The sequence below is a fragment of the Macrobrachium rosenbergii genome, chromosome 12 (assembly GCF_040412425.1).
Source record: "Macrobrachium rosenbergii isolate ZJJX-2024 chromosome 12, ASM4041242v1, whole genome shotgun sequence".
Lineage (NCBI taxonomy): Eukaryota > Metazoa > Arthropoda > Malacostraca > Decapoda > Palaemonidae > Macrobrachium > Macrobrachium rosenbergii.
The window spans coordinates 32,608,884-32,631,383 of NC_089752.1; the positions used below are offsets into that span (position 1 = coordinate 32,608,884).

The window sequence follows — 22,500 nt, forward strand, 5'->3', positions numbered from 1 at the left end:
TTTTTTCAATAACTTACTCCACATTAGGAATGAAATCAAAACCTATAATCTGTTCTCATGCGCAACTGCCGATTCTATTAGCGTCTTATTCTTTACCAAAGACTAAAATTAACAACAACTTGCATAATTCCCTTATATTTTCTTCAGAGAGGGAATTAAGGCTTGAGAAGTTTTTTTGTGGAGCAGCAAAGAACAAGTAATTCACAGAAATGTGATGATGATGTTGTTGACGGCATCCTGGACGTTGCTGTAGATAAGAAATTCTTTTTATTTTTTTGGGAGGAAATTCTCCCGGAAATTACTTTCCAGTGTGTGTAGTCAAGTGTTAAGTTGATGAATAGTCTTCTAACGAACCTTCTTTACAGGCGACGAATTCTTCGGGTAGTGTTTCAGGAACTGTAAATTCTCTGCAAGGCGATCACAGGAATTCTCTCTCTCTCTCTCTCTCTCTCTCTCTCTCTCTCTCTCTCTCTCTCTCTCTCTCTCCCGTATTCAAAAGAAATTTAACAAGGGCTTCTATTGCTTATCATTAAATTTGTTTAAAGAATGTTTCATCATTCGCCCATTTTTCATGGTCTAACTTTAATGTCCTACCCTTTCACTTCACAAGCGAGAGGGCCTAAGTTCGATGGGTGAAGGAACGAATATATACCTGGTGTTCGTAAATTGCTGTGGTCATAGCCGGAAGCTGACATACAAACATACGTACATATATACATACAAGCACACACACAGATACATATATAATATATAGTATAATATAATATATATATATATATATATATATATATATATATATATATATATATATATATATATATATATATATATATATATATATATATATATATATATATATATATATATATATATATATATACAGTATATATATATATATATATATATGGTTAGCAGAATAAGGGAGGACTGCATTACGTTATTTTTTTAATCAGACACGTTTCTCAGTATCTTTTTTTAAACAGTCTGCTTTTCCTAATCTCTCTCTCTCTCTCTCTCTCTCTCTCTCTCTCTCTCTCTCTCTCTCTCTCTCTCTCTCTCTCTCTCTCTCGAAGGACTTAGAAAAACAGTCCATTACTTATGACTCGGATATTCTCTTACATGAATTCATAATCCTCTCTTTTTTGGTTCTCCCCTTTCTATCTTCTCTCTCTCTCTCTCTCTCTCTCTCTCGTCTGGTGCTCTGACCTTTTGAATATCAGTACTTGCATCTCGAACAGCTACCTACCATTCTGAGCTAAGCATTTTCTCGCAGGTTACAGGGCCCTGGGAGGTAGGGGTGAGTTGGGGGGGAGGGGAATGGCTAGAGTTCAGGTCGAGGAATTCATTTTCGTCTCTGACACTTAAATCTTTCATATTCCTTTCAGAGCTGCATATTCGCAAGATGATGATTATGATGATGATGATGATGACGGTTCTCGAGTTCCCATGGGCAGAGGGGGGAAGAGGGACGGGGTTCTAAACTCTGTTCCTCTTAGAAAGGCCCTCTGGAAATCGGAGCAAGCAGAGGAATAACTTTGGACAGCGACGTGCGGAAAGATTCATAATTACTGAATAATTCAAGGTCATTCAATATCGGAATTGGGAAGCGAAGCATAGACATACTACTGGAACGCTATGAGTCAAAGTACTTTAAATGGAAAAATCGTGGAACAAAGTGAGTGTGTATACACACACACACACACACACACACACACACACACACATATATATATATATGTGTGTGTGTGGGTGTATCTGAGTATACATATATACATACATACAGATACATATTTATACACATTTATATAATATCAGACTCCTTGATATCGAATCCATTATACCTTGGGAATAATTTAAACCCAAAGGGAATTGTATATGGTAAGTGCACTTACCTTAACCAGAAGTCAAATCAATATGCACAGAAAAAAATATTAATAGTATTTAACACACTGGCAAATATTAACAAGGACAGAAAAAATATAGAGAAAGAATATCCAATCTAGAAAAAAGAAACAAGTAACGAGCAGCAGAGAGCGAAAGTCTGGCGGAGTTTGTCGAGGGAACGACGACAGAGACTGCAAGAACATGAACTTGAAACGTTTCCCTTCATTCATCGGAAAAAGAAACTCCATAAAAGGATTGTAAAGGGAGTTATAGGCATTCCTTTTCCGGCCAAAGAGGAAGGGTACACGAAGTCGATTCCAGGAGGGGAATGTTTAACGAAAGAGAAAGAGAAGATAAAGATTCCTTTATTTGCACAGAAGGAAAAACAAAATGCGTTGCGTGGCCCATTCCGAGAAGAAATCAAATCTCCCATTATTGCTGTATCCATGCTCAGATCATTTTTGTTTGCAATTCATCTCTCTCTCTCTCTCTCTCTCTCTCTCTCTCTCTCTCTCTCTCAATATATATAAATGATGACGATAACTAAAGGCCACTTAGCTATGAGTTTCTCCGACCCTTGGACAAACATCTGCATACCCACATCTGTCATAAGCATATGTGATGGAGAGACAAATATATATACATTTTAGCGAAGCCACTGAATGAAAGACGAACACAAAGCGCACTGAAATATAATGCAATGGGCAATCGAAATATATCGCCACGACTACTGTTTTTTTAACCTTTTCTATTGTGGCTGCACTTTGCGTATGCATATAGCCATGAGATGGAATAAAGTAAATTATTATCATTACTCACGAGCATCTTCTGAGCCAAACTCTTCGCCTCTAAGGCCAGGCTTAATCGCGTAACAAGTGCCCCGACAAGCGGTGGCACTCGGCTCATGCAAAGTATATTCTGGCCCTCTAATGAAAGCAGTGTGGCACTGCCACCCATCTGTTAATTAAAACGATTACGTGAATTGATTTACGGCGGCACTTCCTCCCTAAACGGGGCGATTAAGCGCTTCCCACCCGCCACTGGCGCTCGATGGCCCTGTTGAGCTGCCAAAGTTGGCACTTTAGCTCCCAAGTGCCGTGTTATTTAATTAACAGTCACAAAGGGTAGCCGACGATGACTTCATGGTGGCGGGGAAACATTTTGGTTTTATTATGAGAGAGAGAGAGAGAGAGAGAGAGAGAGAGAGAGAGAGAGAGAGAGAGAGAGAGAGAGAGAGTATCTATTGAATGTGTTCACCCTACTTTGGCGTGAATATTATTCGGTCTAGGACCATCAATTTTTAACAACAGTGTGAAGTTAGATAGAGGGGGGCTTTTGAAAGTAAGCGGCCAGTTTGTTAATAATAATAGTAATAATAATGGTAGACATAGGGGTCTCTCAACAATGATAAAAATATTTTCCAACTACACTTCTTTTCCCCTTGAACGGGATAACCTCAGCAATTAATCATTCCTGTCTCATTAGCTGTTTAAGGATGAGGTTGTCAATACCATTCACTGAGATAAAGCAGGATAACCAATGGACCACAGTGAAGAAGAAGAAGAAGAAGAAGAAGAGAAATAATAATAATAATAATAATAATAATAATAATATTATTATTATTATTTTTATTATTATTATTGCTATATTTATCATTATGCTTGTAAACACTCGGATAAAGTATTTTAAAAATTTAATTTCAAAATGCAGTATTCTGTACCCAGATACCATTTCAGTTGACAAGGTGCTCTTGCTCAGTTTAAAAGTCCCTCTTAAACTGATAAGAAACTGTAAATACGAACGAATGTTAATACCTCTAACCTGCAAAGTAAGTTTACCTAGTGCAGTTGCGCAATCTTCTGACCTCCAAATGTTTAAGAAAGGAGCAAATTCATTTCTGCTTTCTGCTGACGTCTCCTGAATTCAGGTGCACTGGTTTTATTTTCCAATCCCTCCTATTTATTTATTTATCATTTTTTCCTATAACTTTCTCTCTCTCTCTCTCTCTCTCTCTCTCTCTCTCTCTCTATCTACAGGCTGATTTCCTTGGAGCCCTCTTGGGTTTATAGCCTTTTGACTGTGTCCATAAGGCTCTTCAGCTAAGATTGAAAGAAAGAAAGAGAAAGAAAGAAAATCACCGAGGGTGATTTTAACTATTTATCGTGACACAACGGTATAGTGAAGGTACAGTGACTTAAACACCAAAACGTACATGCTAGCAGGAGTATAAAATGGTTTCAACATATAACGCAACAGATGACATACAAACAAACCACACCAGAATAACATAAACCTTTATCTACATAACCTGCACTTTTCTGAAGTGCCTTTTCAGGAACAGGAAGAAAACGAGAATGAATTACAACCGGGGACGAGTTCCGCGTTAAAGTGGAAAATAACCTTTGCCAATGAAGCGCCTGATAAGGCAAAAATTCATGTAAGGTCACAGGGCAAAGGAAGGCATGCAGCAAACAAGCGAGAGAGAGAGAGAGAGAGAGAGAGAGAGAGAGAGAGAGAGAGAGAGAGAGAGAGAGAGAGAGAGAGAGGGTGTAGCGTTATGTCGTCTTTTGATTAATTTGGCTTTATGCTTGCTCATATGGACATCCTTGAGCTAAGTACGAGAGATTATTTTTTTCTTGTTAGATTAAGCTCTTATAAGAAACGCACCATTAAGTAAGTAGGGAAGAGGAAAATAAAGGATGTTTTGCAAAAATAAGCTGCCCTAAGGTCAGGGCAGGCCCTCAGCTAAGTACAAGAGATAGAGGGATCGAAGAACGTAATAATGCTGGAGGGAGGATAAAAGAAGTTAAAAAAAGAAAAGGAGGAAGAAGCAAGGTCAGCCTCTTGTATCGGAAACTTTTAATGGGGTGCAAACTAAACCTCTTGACTTTACGCGTCGCTTGCCCTGCGCAGAAAAAAAGCAAAAAGAAAGAAAAAAAAGGATGTAAAAACATATCCAAAAAATACAGCTCCGGGAAACGATATATTCACTACGGTGAAGTTTTCGCTTGAATTTCCCCTCTTTGGAATTCTAATAAATCTAGAGAGAGAGAGAGAGAGAGAGAGAGAGAGAGCACATGCCATATCTTCCGACGTCTCGCAAGGTTAACAAACAAACAATATGAGAGAGAGAGAGAGAGAGAGAGAGAGAGAGAGAGAGAGAGAGAGAGAGAGAGAGAGAGATCATGTCATTTTATGCGACGACGCAAGGTTAACAAACAAACAATACGAGAGAAAGAGTGAGAGAGAGAGAGAAAGTGGGGAGGGGCTGGTGATATCAAACACCTCCTATAATATCCAATGCGTTAATATTCTCAAAAAATACAATAACTTACTAACACATACATGATGGTAGAATTATCTTGAAAGCGGCCGAATCATAAATTAATTATTCATAATTACTATCATAATCATTACACTAATTGTACTCATACCGTCAAAATGACTTTAATATAACGTGCCGACCCCAGGATTTTACGTACCGCCCATAAGTTCGGACAAATGTACTGTATATACCTTTATTTTGCATTTTTATAACAGGGCCAGTGGTGAAAAAGGCAGACCCGGGCTAGACGACGACAAATGTACACAAGGAGTTCATTACCAGTGAGAATCGTGTTTATACAAACAAAAATGACCTGATATATAGACATATATTGTGTTCTGTTATTGTTACAATTTTCAGCAATTTGATATTCATAACAACTACCATTTAAAAGGCAAAGTGGAATTAGTTCAGGTTTCACTAGTTCTGAACACTAAGAAGAAGAAGAAGCTGAAGGCGTAGAAGAAGAAGGAGAAGAAGAAATTATTATTATTATTATTATTATTATTATTATTATTATTATTATTATTATGAAACCTATTCACTGACTTGAAATTCAAACTTCCAGAGAATATGGTGTTCATTAGAAAGAAGTTACATAAGGTAATGGGAAACACAGAAAGAAGAGCTCACTTATTAAAAAAGAAAAAATAAATTAACAAATGAATAGACAGATAGATAAAAATGTGAGTAAATCATTAAAATACAAGTAGAAAGGTGAAAACAATGAAACTGACCAAACGATTCTGGTCGAAGGACTTCGAAAGGATCTTAGCGACGTCTCCGGCGATCCATAAATTTAAAACCGCAAAAATCAAGCCATTCTCCTCTCCGGCAGGGGGATCAAGTTGCCATTCCACCGCTAATGAATCCCGTCGTCTGCTCTCGCCGTTATTACATCGTTATGGTAACCGTGCGGTAACTGATCTCTTTTTGAGAGATAATTCCCCTACTTCGCAAACGTTCATACTCTTTAGCTTCCTAAAATATCAATAGATTATAACCCGTTCTACTCCATTTGTATGAGATCTCATTCTGCGCAAAATTATTCACATTTCCAACGTTTTAGACGCGTTCACAGTTACACCCCCTTGCTTCATCTACCCTGTGACTCGCCTCTGCTCTCATTCTACAAACATCCGTTACATCTGCTCAAAAATATCTAAATGAATCGATATTATTATTATTATTATTATTATTATTATTATTATTATTATTATTATTATTATTATTATTATTATTATTATTATTATTATTATTATTATGAAGTTTAACCAGACCATTGAGTTAAATAATTAATAGGGCTGGAGACCGTAATTTTTATTATCATCTATTTTTCAACTGCCGTTTATCGTATATATACATATACTGTATATATATATATATATTATATATATGCACATATATACATATATGTATTTACATATATATAAGTGTGTGTGTGTGTGTGTATATATATATATATATATATATATATATATATATATATATATATATATATATATATATATATATATATATATATATATATATATATATATATATATATATGCGTGTGTGCAAATATACAGAATTTGCCGACTTATTGTTGGTATAATTGTTTATTATGTTCATCTACATATTTTGATTCTAGTCTCTGTCTTCCTTTGCCTCAGCTCTTCTTTTTCCCGTGCACGCTTTCTGGACTTAAAATAGGATAAAATTTTAACGAACCTAAACATTTGTAGGCAAGTAAAATCTTGATCTGCCCACTGTTATCTCATGGATTTTTAATTATTCGGTGGAGAACGGGCCAAGAACATTGTGAAAGTGTTTACTGACTTCATAACTACAAGTCATTGATACCATTAAATCTAATCAATCTCAGCTAACCAAAAGCTACCGAACAAAAGGAAAAAATTTAAATAAAGACACATCGTTTAAACAGAATGACAAAAACCAGCTGGAAATTACGACATGGATTATGTCACTTGAAAATGATATCTTTAAATTAAGCGGCAAAAGACCTTCAAATTTCACGCAAATACTACTACTTACAAGGAATGAAGGCCATCGATTTAGACATTAACGACCGATTTATTCTCGGGATAGAATAACCAGCGGAAACAATCAAAATAAATCAGCTTTATTTATTTCTTTCACAAGTCACTGTCGAATGTGCTCAAGATCCAAGGGGATACGATATTCATTTTGCTTAAGTCTTCAAAAAATAGTTAGAAAGGTAAAAAAAAAAAAAAAAAAAAATGAATAAATGAGATAAAATCTGTTTTTCGGACCATGATCGCTACGTCAGGCACACAACGAAAGCACATGACAATAAAGAAATTCAATCGATTATTTAGTCATTAATGCTACTTTCACGAGTGCAACACAATATGCCCTGTCGACTTAAGGATATATGTGTGTGCATGAGATATAGATAAATAGCTATCGACACAGTATTAAGAGATAGAGATAAACAGGAGGAGTGGAAAACTGGGAATGATGTAGATAACCATCCTACTTTTCGGCGAGATAGGAATATGGAGAGAAAAAATAAAAAATAAAGAGAGAGAGAAAGACAGAGCGAGAGAGGTCTCTCCCTCCTATTATCGACACAATGTTTCTAATTAGTATAAATCCGGATGAAGGTGGTTAGGCAGGCCTTAATGCCACCACCATTGTAGGCCTAAAAACGACGAGACCCAGGGACAAAGGGAGGAAGACACGGTCTAACGAACAAAAACAAGAAAGAGAAAGCTGGTATTACAAGAAACAAAAAATGTCATTAAACAGAGAGAGAGAGAGAGAGAGAGAGAGAGAGAGAGAGAGAGAGAGAGAGAAGGATGTTTTAATCTACAATTTTTGCAAGTGCCAAATTACTCACGAGGTTTGAAATGGGGATGAGGCAGAGGAGCTGGTGTTATTTAAAGCATTTAAAATTAAAAACAAAGTAATAACACATAGGAACTGTAAGGGAATATTAAGAATATGCAATGTCTGTCTGTCTGTTGGTTTGTTTCAAAATAGTCTAAAAAAAATAGAGAGAGCAAAACGCTTATAACCGATAAAACGGAATGAAAAAATAATTATAATAAGATGGACTCAGATCAAACATGGAATAAATTTATAATACAGAACTGAATTAGGACAGAATTTTCAGATGTTTTTAAAAATTTTCCATAGTTCATTAGCAAAACTCTCTCTCTCTCTCTCTCTCTCTCTCTCTCTCTCTCTCTCTCTCTCTCTCTCTCTCTCTTTCCGTTTTCCAGACACAGAATGACAAAGTACCACACTGCACTCCACATCTACATGAAACTCCCTAAAAATGTAAATAAACTTCGAAAAAAGTTACTGATATAAAGAAATGTGTTCCTTCCCCCTTGCGTTGTTGATGTCATCTACGTGCAGATGTGTCCCATATATAAATCTATGAGACCAGAGAGAGAGAGAGAGAGAGAGAGAGAGAGAGAGAGAGAGAGAGAGAGAGAGAGAGACGTAAATACATAAATATAAGCTGGCATGACAACAACATTCGCGAGTGCGTGTGTGTGTGTAGGAGAGAGAGAGAGAGAGAGAGAGAGAGAGAGAGAGAGAGAGAGAGAGACGTAAATATAAGCTAGCGTGACAACAACACTGGTGAGAGAGAGAGAGAGAGAGAGAGAGAGAGAGAGAGAGAGAGAGAGAGAGAGAGAGAGAGAGGAAACAAAAGCATCGACTTTTTCTTTTGAAGGCTGACGACGGGAACATGACTATACGAACAGCCAGCACGCAATAATATCTTCCAAATCATAATTAAAATCATCGGAATGTGACTTCGGCGATCCAGCCCTTTATGGCTTCAGCTGAGATCCAGGAATACTGACTGATAGATGAGCCGATTGCGAGTTGCTTGGCGTCACCACAAAAGATCGAAGAATTCTTCGTCTTTGAGTCGGCATTTTTTTTACCAGTGTCAAAAAAAGGAGAAACTTATATCATGCACGTAAAACCAGTGAAATTTTAATGTTTGACACTACTCCAAATAATTTATCACATAACCAGGCCAAAATAAGCATTCCCATTAATAAACATTTCTGACAAATTAAAAATAAAAAGTTAATGTAGATCTTATGCATCTCCTGCTCTCACACACCCAATAAAAAGAGGAAATATTCACAAACGTTCCAAAAAAGGTACGAATGTAATAAAGGTTAAACCATCTATGAAAAGGAAAATTAAAAACCACTTATATAATTGTTTTGTATATATATATATAATATTATATATATATATATGTATATATATATATAATATTATATATATATATATATGTATGTATATATATATATATATATATATATATATATATATATATATATATAATATCTAGTGTTGTAAAACATTTATATAAGTGGTTTTTAATTTTTCCATTTCATAGAGGTTTAACCACTGTTACATTTATAGCATTTTGAAACATTGCTGAATATTTCCTATACACACACACAAACTCACACAGATATATATGTATGTATATATATATATATATATATATATATATATATATATATATATATATATATATATATATATATATACATACATATATCGCGTATGAATATACGGAATGTTTAAAAGAGCAATATACAACAGGTGAAAACAGAATCTCCTCCTCATTTGCATACTATACAGTCGATATATAATTCGCTCCTCATTTGATGCTGTACCAATACATGTACGACCACCAGTCGTGTACAAAAAAAAAAAAAAATCGACATCACAAATGGCAATTATTGCATCACAAGTTAAACTCACACAAGATTGCATGTCTCAGTGCTTGCCATTATCGATCTCACTAAGACTTGCGTAATAAGAAGGGCCGATCTAGCGGAATCCAGCAGCGTGCTTCTTGCTTTACACGCACGTAAGCACTCGAAGAAATGAAAAATACCGGGACCTTTGATTTGTGTACGTGCATGAAGGTCAGGGTAATGACCTCAGTTACTCTTCTATATATATATATATATATATATATATATATATATATATATATATATATATATATATATATATATATATATATATATATATATATATATATATATATATATATATATATATATATATATATATATATATATATATATATATATATATATATATATATATATATATATATATATATACATATACATATTGTGTATATACATATACACACATATATATATACTACAGTGTATATATATATATATATATATATATATATATATATATATATATATATATATATATATATATATATATATATATATTTTAATTGAAAAACTCCATCTCGGGGATGAAACGATAAAATAAGTCCCCTCAGAATGGAAGGTTTAACAGAACCTGAAATAAGGAAGAATATTGTGAAATTCAAATCTCAAATCGTGTCAAAAAGGCAAGTTTAACCTCTTCAACAAAACTGAAAAAAAAATAAAGGAAATTAAAGCTGGAATTATTTTGGCAGAGGTATGAACGTTTTTTCTGATTACAAATTCCAACTGACGAAAGAAAGAAAGAAAAAAGAGAGGCATTGTTGGCTCGTAAAAGGATGTGAACAATCGAGTGCGCTCCGAATTTCAAGGCTTTATGACAACTGTTATTTGCAAAGACACGATTTTCTTGAAATTACTTACTTTTAGGCCATAATAAGGACACTGTATATTCGTTACGCAACCACACCTTATCTTCGAAAGTAAGAAAAACAAATTGATTTGATTACATAACTTTCTGCTTCAGTCTTCTCTCTCTCTCTCTCAAACACACACACACACACACACAGACAAAGACACACACGCACAGAAAAACCTGCGACATCAGCAATTAAAGCCACGTGGAAAATCCCAGTAGTGCAATATCATCATTAGCTCGTTTGGCACAAAACCACGCAGTCTCTTCCTCCGCAAAGCTACAAAAGAAGCTCCCTCACATTCCAGAGCAAGTGAGATGTTTCCCATACAGCAACCTCGTTAAAATACAGCGTCGCTACGTCTCTACATAGCGGAAGCCTTATAAGGGGGGCGCCGTCTGTCTATAAACAAGAAGTAGATGTAGCGCTGTTAACATATATGGTGTATTATTCATGAAAACCGACGCTACGACGCTGCCAATCTACGTCTCTACATCTCCACCCCCTCCCCCCACCCCAAGAGGGGTGGCGTTAGGGATTTCGACTTTACTTTTTTTGTGATGTTTTAAAGTTTTTTTTTTTATTTATTCATTTACTGCATCATCATGTTCCTCTCTGCTTCCTTTTACCGTAATGGTCTGTCCAATGACACAACTTGTTTGTCTGTTATTATTCGCTTTGTTCATAGATTCGCTCAAGGCATCTTGATGTTTCTCATTCACATTCGAAGTAAAAATTAATTTTCATTCTACTCATGCTCCGTTAAATGTTCGTTCATTTTTATTTTTAAAGACCTTTCCTTTAAAGTTCAATTTAAAGAATCTCGTTTTTCCTTTGTTTTATTGATCAATCATTTGCTTTGTTTGCATTGCCTTCTTTCTTCTCTTGCCTGACTTGGTCAAATTCATTTGTTCACAAAATATCGTATCCTTCTGACGTGTCATTGCACCATAACACTTTTGATTTCTTTGCATAAACTGCATCTTCTCTAGATGTTAAGATCATTATAATCTATCATATATATATGTATATAAATATATATATATATATATATATATATTACATATATAAAATATATATATAAATATATGTATAAATATATATAAAACTTTATTCTCTCTCTCTCTCTCTCTCTCTCTCTCTCTCTCTCTCTCTCTCTGTATGTGGACTTTTGGGAGAAATAACCCCATCTCTGAAATATAATAACAAGATAAGGCCGAGTGAAATCGTGAATGGTCCAACTTCCTTTGGTTAAGTGCGCAATTTCTCTTCCCGACAACCCTTTTTGAGAGAGACAGACCGAAGAGAAGACGGGGGAGAGAGAGAGAGAGAGAGAGAGAGAGAGAGAGAGAGAGAGAGAGAGAGAGAGAGAGAATAAAGTTTTACTTATATGTATATATAGACATATATACTGTATATATATACAGTATGCATATATATGTGTATATATATAGTATATACATATATATATGTATATATACACATATAGCCTACATACATATATATACACTTAAGAGAGGTATCTGTTTTTCCATTTTAATAGTCCGGTTACATTATATATTCTGCTCTATGTAGAACAACATGAATGTGTCCCGCAATAATTAAAGTATACATTACAGACGTTGCTAAGTAGCTGTGCCTGTCTCCTTAAATAATGTTAAGGCTCCCAAATCTTGCCTTGCACAACAAAATATTTCATTCTATTGCGTTCCACGTCGTTAACTTTCTCTTTTCTTCCCCTTAATAAGAATATAAAAAAAGAACGAACATATGTATATATATATATATATATATATATATATATATATATATATATAATATATATGTGTGTATACATATATATGCATACACACTATATAAATACACACACACACACACACACACACACACATATATATATATATATATATATATATATATATATATATATATATATATATATATATATATATATAGCTTGGTAGCTACATGCCCTCCTCTTAGCATCGACCCCCACAGTGGACTAACAGCCACGTACATAATGCACTGCCTGAGTCAACAAAACAAAACTATGAAATGAATAAAATAACGTAAAATGGAAACGAAAAGCTTTACAAATAAGGGGTTTAAAAATATGCCACTTGCTGTCAACGAAATAGACTGTGACGAAATATGAACCCAGTGTATCACTTTAATTAAATATTTACGGGTGAGATCTGTGAAAGCAATTGCGATCACATTATATATGGTTGCATTAGTGAAGAAGATAAAAATCCCGTGTGGTCACTTGAGGGAAAAAGATAAAAATCAAAAGTGGTCACATTAGAGAGAAATGTAAAAATTACTTGTCGGTCACACTAATGGGATGATAATATGAAGTGGTCGCATTATTTACATTGGCAAATCGTTGGCGAAATCAATGAAAGCCATAAAAGTAATACTTGGTTGCAATACTACAAAATATTTAAAAGGAAAGAAGTAAAAAGAAGTATTATCAAATTTTCCTACAAAAAAAAAAAAAAAACGACAAAAGACGAGGTCAAATCACTATAAAATGTGAAAACATGATTTTACGAAGAAACTGAAAATCATAATATAAAAATTTGTCTGTTCACTAACGTGACCAAGAATATAAAAATAACAAAGGATAAAAATAAGATTCAATGAAGAATATAAACAATGTCAACACAAGTGGCGGAATAAACTGCTCTATAGAACCAACTTCACAACGAGCCCACCTGCAACCTCCCAAATATTTCCGCAAGGTGTTAAGTCAGTTTCTATTACTGGAGAATCTAATATCATTTTATAGTTTTTCGTTATTTGTTAAAATATTCTCATAATAGTATCTCGTGATTTAACCACACCTAAATTCTATCTTTGTCAAAAAATTCGCACATGGTTTCACGTTAGCTAATGTTTAGGCCATTGTAAATTTTACTAATCATTGCTTCACCGTTCACAGACCCTTAGTTAACACCGCTTATATTCCATTTTAATACTGACACTTGTGTTCCACATACTGATTCTTTTTCTGTTTTCCACAAAGCATATCAGAACTAATTTGCGGAAGCGTTCGAGGCAAGTTAATGGTCTTTCTTGGCTTGTGCCATAAAAACGCGTATTTGCAACAACAACAATAAAAATTACAACAAACAACGTAGGCTTTCATAAGTCTTAGATAGTTGTTCAACGATGCCCACGCAACAACAGGCATAAAGCTATCATCGGCAGCGTCACGTAATTCCCCCTTGTGACTCCTTCACACCAAGACACAGCTTCACAGAATATAAGAAAAAAAGCATGACGTAATTTGCGACAAATTTCCACAATTGGGTTAACACCGGCTCAATGAACGTAAATCTGCCAACATTGTCAACATGTTAAGTTGAACCAATTGAAGTGATCACGATGGTCTATGGGTATACAATGGTGTGAAGTTATTCGTTTATAAAAGGATGACGTTGGCTTGGTAAGAGATAAATTAAGATATCACACTATCACACAGTTAGACTGCAAGACCGAGAGAGAGAGAGAGAGAGAGAGAGAGAGAGAGAGAGAGAGAGAGAGAGAGAGAGAGAGAGAGAGAGAGAGCGCGCAACCTCACTTTCCTATTCCTCACTTCTGGACTGGTGCTCCAACCGCCCACCGTTTGACTGGTGTACTAAATCCAAGCAAAGCTACTTTTTTCATGAATTGGCTTTCTAGAATGTCCAACTCTGCATAAAGAAATTAATTCACATAGACATGAGATTTTACAAAACGCTAAGGCATAACTTTGATCCTTGCAGGTGAGTGTTGTCCCCTACACTTTGGAAATCAATATTGGGAACTGCAGCTCAGATCTAAATCACCATAACGGCTACAATTTTATGTGGCAGAAATATTCTCTTTCGAGTTGTAGAAATTGTCATGGTGGAGGGGGTTGCTCACCAGAATAGATGAAACAAATCACCAAACGACAGACACAAACAAATAAATAAACTACATACACAAACAGGCACAGGACAAAACTGACAAACAATAAGGTGGCCTAAAATGAAAGCAAACACACGAAACGACAACACTCCCGTAAAGACAAAAGGACATACACACACAGAAAAGAGAGATGAAATTCAAATGGCACTGGCACGTACTTTTGCCTTTCAAGCGCACGAGAGGTGTCAGTTTGCGTCAGATCGCTTTGAAAAATGTGAAGAGCGCAAATTGATCCGTTTATCGAGTAAGCCCTGATTACCAAGTGCATTTGCTTGGACGGACTCCCTTTGTTGCGGGTGGAATGCCCAGCCAAACACTGTCTGAATTTAGAAGCCTACGCAAAACAACATTAGAGCTTCACATGTGGGGATCTGTTTTACAAGTTAATGGCATTTTCGTCTTGTTCCACACATGCTCGATCGTTTTAGATTATAATAATAATTTCATAAAATTTAATCTGTCACATTTCTAGACTCATCAGGTTGATCTGAAGAATTTCTCTTACGCACGAAATAAAACTGGAGCCAGAAATGTTTTTATTTTATGCAAGAAATAATTTTGGAGTCAGGAAATGTTCTTCTCTTAACAAGAATTGAAACTGGATACAGAAAATGTTTTTCTCTTTGACAAAAAATAAAACTGGAGCCAGAAAATGCTTGTTTCTTATGGAAGAAATAAAACTGGATACAGAAAATGTTTCTCTCTCTTGCAGGAAATAAAACTGGAGCCGGAAAATGTTTGTTTCTTATAGAATAAATAAAATTGGAGTCAGAGAAAATGTTTCCCTCTCAAGCTTGAAATAAAACTGGAGCCAGAAAATGTTTTTCTCTAATGCAAAAAAAATGAAACTGGAGCCATAAAATCAATTTTTCTTATGCAAGAAATAAAATTGGAGCCAGAAATATTTTTTCTTACGCAGAAATAAAATTGGAACCAGAAAGTTTTTTTTTCTCTTATGCAAGATATGAAACTAGAGCCAGAAAATATTTTTATCTCATGCAAGAAATAACATTAGAGCCAGAAAATGTTTTTCTCTAATGCAAGAAATGAAACTGGAGCCGGAATTTTTTTTTTTGTTATGAAGAAATAAAACTAGATCCAGAGAGTGTTTTTCTCTTAAGCAAGAAATAAACTGGAGCCATAAAACGTTTTTTTTTTTCTAACGCAAGAAAAAAAGCTAGAGGCAGAAAATGTTTTTCTTTAATGCAAGGAATAAAACTGAAGCCAGAAAATGTTTTTCTTTCATGTAAGAAATAAAATTGGAGTCATAAAATGCTTAAGAAGTTAAACAGCTGGGTCGAAAATGCCCTAGGGTAAGGATGAAAATTAAAAACAGGGCAATGCTGCTACAACCACAACCGAGGTGACGGTGCAATGAACCTTCACTTCCGCCTACAATGGGATAAAAGAGGCACACTGTAGACAGTATCCCTCCATTGATGTTAAATGTTTTCGGAATCCGTCTTTATGTTAAGTTATGATATGTATAATTTGAATACTGTTTTCAGTCAATTTTAGGTAACCACTAGCAGCAAATCTAAGTATAAGTACATGCACAAAACTTAGAACAATGTTTCATAAATCAGTCTGATGAAACACGAGATTATTGTGAACATGCTTGCAACATTTAATTCAATCGTAATTACGTTTTAGTTATCTTTCTACCACGTCTTTCAACCCTTACGAATTGAAAAAAATGAATTAAATAAGGATATATGATAACGGAATCGTCAACTTTACACAAAGAATACAAAATACTCCCACAATAAACTTTTTAATTAATGACAGTGTAAGTGAAAAACAAGATAAAGGAATGACAAATCAAGAAAAATAAAGAAAATAAATAAATAAGAAGTTCAGATATGCCAACGGGAAAACCAAATTATGTTTCGACAGAGTAAGCTTTCTATTTCAATTTTTAATATTAAAATAATGATTAAACTATAGAATAGATGGAAATCGCCTGTTCTGGAACTCATACGAAGAAAAAAAAAATAAATAAACAGCAATCCATCCAGTGGGTTCTTCTGGAGTTAAGTATAAAGTATTTGGGATTTTCTGCTCTTGTGGTGGGAAGGAACAAATGCACTGACATTGGAGCGCTTTGAAACTTTGATCCTCCATTATGGTCTTTATGTGATGCCTATTTCGGGGCTTTATTAGGAAAACCGCCGAATTCATTCAACTACAAAGGCAGAAGAAGAACCAGACATACACGAGCAAAACCAACGTAAGTCCGCACTCAGTCTGACATCATCAAAGGCATCAAAACAAAGGCAGTAAGAAAAACTAATGAAACTAAAAAAAGGGGTTTGACCAAAAAAAAAACACAACTAAGAAAGAAAGGAAAATGCAATTCCCCACTCTCCCCTCGGCCCCGAAAAATCGTAGCATTGAGACTTGAAATCCATTCAATACAAACGTGAAAGAGAGTCGTCATCAAAAGAGGACTGAAGCGCTGAGTCCTCTTCCCTAAAGACAAAATCGTGTAATGTTTCTCTCTTACAAAATCAGTAGTGTGTCTAGTCTTCTTTTTTCCCCGCTTAAGTTTCAGAGGGGCTGGCGCCTGTCCGGAATAGATAAAAAGGGGGACTTCTGGACAATAGGGGCACCAGTGTGTCCCCCTTAAAACCGCCAAGACGACCTCCCACCAGGTAGTCTCCGTGCCACCCTCCGGCCCTCCTCACTCCTGCAGGTGGAGCAGGAGGTCGGCGGGGAAGCGCCCTAACCCAATTGTCCTGCCATATAACACAAATGGATCCCCTAATGGCGTAGGCGCGCGCTTCTCTATGCTCCTACGGAGATGGGCGGGTGGCTCAGGGGCCGACCACCCAAAAAAAGAAAGGACCCCCTGCAGATGCGCCCCTCTCCCGTGGCGACGAAACCTTTCCAGCCGTGGCGACAAATAGCGATACAATAACGACAGGGCACTGGAGACATACAAGGAGGAAATGACAGTTCTGGAAGACGACTCAGACCCCAAACAAATATAGCACGAGGAATAAGGGACGCACATGGCATTATTTTTCTACACACACGCACACACACAGACGAACGAATAAACATGTTTGGAAATTCATATAATTTTGCATACACATTTAAAAAAACATGCCAACTCGAGCTAAAACAGACGAATGAATGCACAAACTTTATTATCAATAAGCCATTCCACAGACAAGGAGTAGCTCTAGTAAAAAAAAACTCGGTCATTACTAAGTTCACACACACATACATACATATATACACACACACACACACACACACACACACATATATATATATATATATATATATATATATATATATATATATATAGTGTATGTGTGTGTTTCCATACACTCTTGAAGTACATTACGGACTGTACATCTATATTTCACTGAGAGTGAAATGGAAAAGGGGTTTTCCGAAATGATGGATGTCCTATCGGCAAAATCCCCCAATTTTTTCCTCCAAGCCGCTGGAAAGTAAATCTTGATGTTTCTCAAGGGCCATTTCTCTCTGATAGCCCATAAAGATTTACCGGATTTTTGGGAAAGCCAATATCAAACATTTTACGTTGAAGGGACTTGCCTCCTTTTTTTTCAAGTTCGAAATAAGGTCACTGCAAGTTACAAAACAAGCCTTTCGTTTGTTATTTTTTAAATATACTCTGAGAGACTTTGTTTAATCGTGTTATGAAACCTGCTAATTTTGTTTATGAGACTGTAAACTGTGAAGGAACTTCAATCTGCAAACGCTTAAGAAAATCTGTTTAAGTTGCAGGTTTTTTCATATTGTTCTTAACTGAACATACCAAAATGGAGTAAACTGTTTTTGAAATTTATAAAAGTACATGTTAAATGCTCAATTATAGTCTACAGTTACGAAACATGAACTAAAGAAACTTGCTATTATATTTTTCTAAATCTGAAAATAAATAAAATCTTCTGCTAAAATAAATCTATTGCACTGGAAGTCTCTGAACTCATGTCAACGTATGCAGGAAGAAATGATAAAAAATCATGTAAAATAATGGAAAAAATATGACTGAAATACGAAAATGCACCAAGATTCACTTCCAACTTTATATGCATTATCAGTATATGTATTATCGTTTATTCCTACTCGTTTCGCATTCAAATGAAAGCATCCTCAGGGACCTGCACATAAATAATGATCAATATGAATTTGTAAGTTGTCTAAAAATTACTTATACATAAATTAAATGAAAAAAAAAATTGCACATATACATGAAAGCAGATTAAAGGTTGACAAAAATTTACACCCAAAACTAAAAGTACACATGTTGATAAAAAAGTTCATATAAAAATAGATAAAAAAAAAAAAGACGGAGTTATAAAGATGTGTGCTTTTAATTTTTGGTGTAATTTTATGCCAAGCTTTAATCTATTTTTACGTATATGTGCAATTTAAAAAAAATGTATTTAGATTTATTCATAAGCGATTTTTAGACAACTTACAAATTTATTTTTCATTATTTTAAGTAAAGATCCCTGAGGATGCATTCAGTTGAATGCCAAACGCGTATGAATAAATGATAATACATCGCCATGTTTGTTCCTGCGCCTGCTCCCTGTGTGTTTTAAACTTTGCCTGACTCTGCCTGTCTTCTTCGTTTATATATATATATATATATATATATATATATATATATATATATATATATATATATATATATGTATATATATATGTATATATATATATATATACTGTATATATATATATATATATATATATATATATATATATATATATATATATATATATATATATATATATATATATATATATATAGAGAGAGAGAGAGAGAGAGAGAGAGAGAGAGAGAGAGAGAGAGAGAGAGAGAGAGAGAGAGTTCCCAACTTCAACTCTGGAAAGAAAACTGAATACGAATCACGGACACGGGACAAAATCACTGCATTTTATGGCCCTCTTTTCGAGATGATGGCTTTCTTCTCTGCTCTGCGAATTTTATCTTTTGAGATTTTTGTGAAAAAGAAAATAAAATGCTATAAAATTTCAAGTAAATGACAGAACGGCAGAAAGGAGAAATATAAAATTTCACGGGATGCAGATAATATTGATATAAAAAGTAAGTTAAGGCTTTTGGTATTTCTTGTCTTTTCACCTTTTTATCCTAAAATAATGTAAAATTCCAAAATGCTGATCATAAATATCATTCTTCTTCTTGTTCCTTTACCTGTAAAATGAATCCATTTGAACTGAGTTATAGGTGATTTCATTTTACTGTCACCTTGATATAAGGGAATATCCATAATCAGAACGAATAAATTGAATATCCTAAAATGTATTGAAAGTGAAAAAACAAAAAATACTTGAAAAGGGACTGAATAAAGCAGCAAAGTTTTCAATAAATTAATATCTTAAGCGGAAGGTTCGGCCATCTACCTTAGTTGCATCTGTATGAAAACATTTATATAGATATATGTAAATTATTCCAGTAGCATAAAAAAATCATGAAATATTAATATCTGACTAATATATATATATATATATATATATATATATATATACATACACACACGTACACACGCACGCACACACACATATATATATGTATATACATATATATATATATATATATATATATATATATATATATATTCGTGTTTACATATAAAAATAACCACTGTAAAGAATACTAAAGTGAGCCAAATCTGGAAAGAGAATTAGGCCGGGAAGATCGCATATCGGTGGCAACCCTCCCCCAGCATTCCTTATTCTCTTTCAAAAGACTCAAATTTCCCCCCCAAGAGGTTCATTCAGTCACTCTGGAAGACCAATAAAGTCGAAGACACCGTTGGATGGAAAGGGTCGTTCAACCCAACCGATATTACGGAATGCCTTTCGGGGACGGAGATAAAAACGGGTCTCGAAAGTTTGGGGAAGATTACGCTAAGAGGTGAGGAGGAGAGCAGATAAGGTGCACAGTATGTGAAGGATGGCAAAGATAAAGATAAAAAGTTTCGATACATACGAGGCGACGTCATACAGACCTAAAGCGTTACGTGAGAAATTTAACCTATGTAGACTATATATATATATATATATATATATATATATATATATATATATATATATATATATATATATATATATATATATATATATATATATATATACATATATATATACACACACACACATATATATATATATATATATATATATATATATATATATATATATATATATTATGAAAACCTTTTGAACAACGCACTGGTATTATTTATTCTTTACAGACACTGATACCAAATAACACCGAGAGTCACAGTGAAAGATAAAGGAAAAACATCAAAATTCCCTTCATGCAGTGCAACCTAATGTCCTTATCTAGCGCAGGTCAGAGGGTTAAAATAGGCGGGGAGGGGGAAAGACTGATGGAAGAAACAGCATCCATGACAAGTGTACCCACACGGTCTGTGCCACGGCCGAAATTAATTAGCCAATGGAACGTCTATTAAGTGACTAACCAGAAATGACAGATTTACATCACTAAACTGAACATTCTTTATGAGTGTTTAGTTTAGCGAACAGAAAACGGGAAAGACTGTTAATGAATTTTGGTAGAGTTAATTATACGAATGCTACTACGATATATTGTAATATAAATTAAATAAATTCCAAAAAATACATTCTGTTTAGATCTGCTTGGTGAAATATAAGGATATGCGTACAGCATAAACATAAGGCCTCATGCATAAAGCCATACTGCTTTTAAGAATTTCAACCAATGCATAAATACTTGAGGCACCAAGTCACTTCACTAGATTAATCCCCAGCCAAAAGCCTTTCTCCTTCGGGCCATCACCAACAAAATCCTACGCCAACGCTATTCCCTCTCTCCAACACCCACCCCCCAACAAATACAAAATAGGAAAGCTTTTCTAGCATTCTTAATGGGTCATCAAGGCAGAGTCCGGACGTAACAGATTTTTTGTTTGTCTTTTTGTCAATGTAGGTCTCAGAATCTAATAATGATGCTTCGGGTGTTGTATCCCCTCTAAACATCCCCATCCCTGGGTTGGGGTGGGGTGTGGGGGGTTGCAAAAGTTCCCTTAACTTGTTGAAAGCGTCTGGTACATTCAAAGCACCTGTCCTGCTAACCAAGTCATTTGCTTATGTTTGAAAAGGATTATACGTGAGTGTAATTACGTCCGCTAAAGGGTTCTTTTTCCACAAAAGTTGGAGAATATTAAAGGATTTCTTCATCCTACGTGTGCTGATCTTCACATGTTTTGAGGGTAAATGACTAAATTTTTGTAGGCAAACCGCGCCAGCTAAGATCAGATAAAACAGATTATACAAACAAATGAATAATAAATATAATTATTTGAATACATATAACTTTTGCTTTTCAAATGATTCAGTTATCTACTTAAAGCAACATCATTTTGTTTAACACAGATAAAAAGATCAAGTATATATTTACCATAAGTTCATTTTCGGCAAAAATCTCTTAGAACTGTGACGTCATGAAAATTCCACTGATGACTAAAAATTACCAGACCTTTGGATTTTATACATGCATGCACACACACGCTTATATTTACACACACATATATATGTATGTATATATATATGTATAATATATATATATATGTATATGGGCATATGTGTACACAAAACCATCTCGGTGCGTTTATTCGGACTTCTTAGCCTGGTAAATTTTTGAAGCCCGTGTCCA

At 34.7% G+C, this 22,500-nt stretch overlaps 1 protein-coding gene across 1 annotated transcript in view; it reads right to left on the minus strand.

The window, feature by feature from the left end:
• Positions 1-22,500, minus strand: part of LOC136843614 (protein slit-like) — a 531,345-nt gene that overhangs the window by 93,761 nt on the left and 415,084 nt on the right. The gene's annotated exons all lie outside the window — the stretch shown is intronic.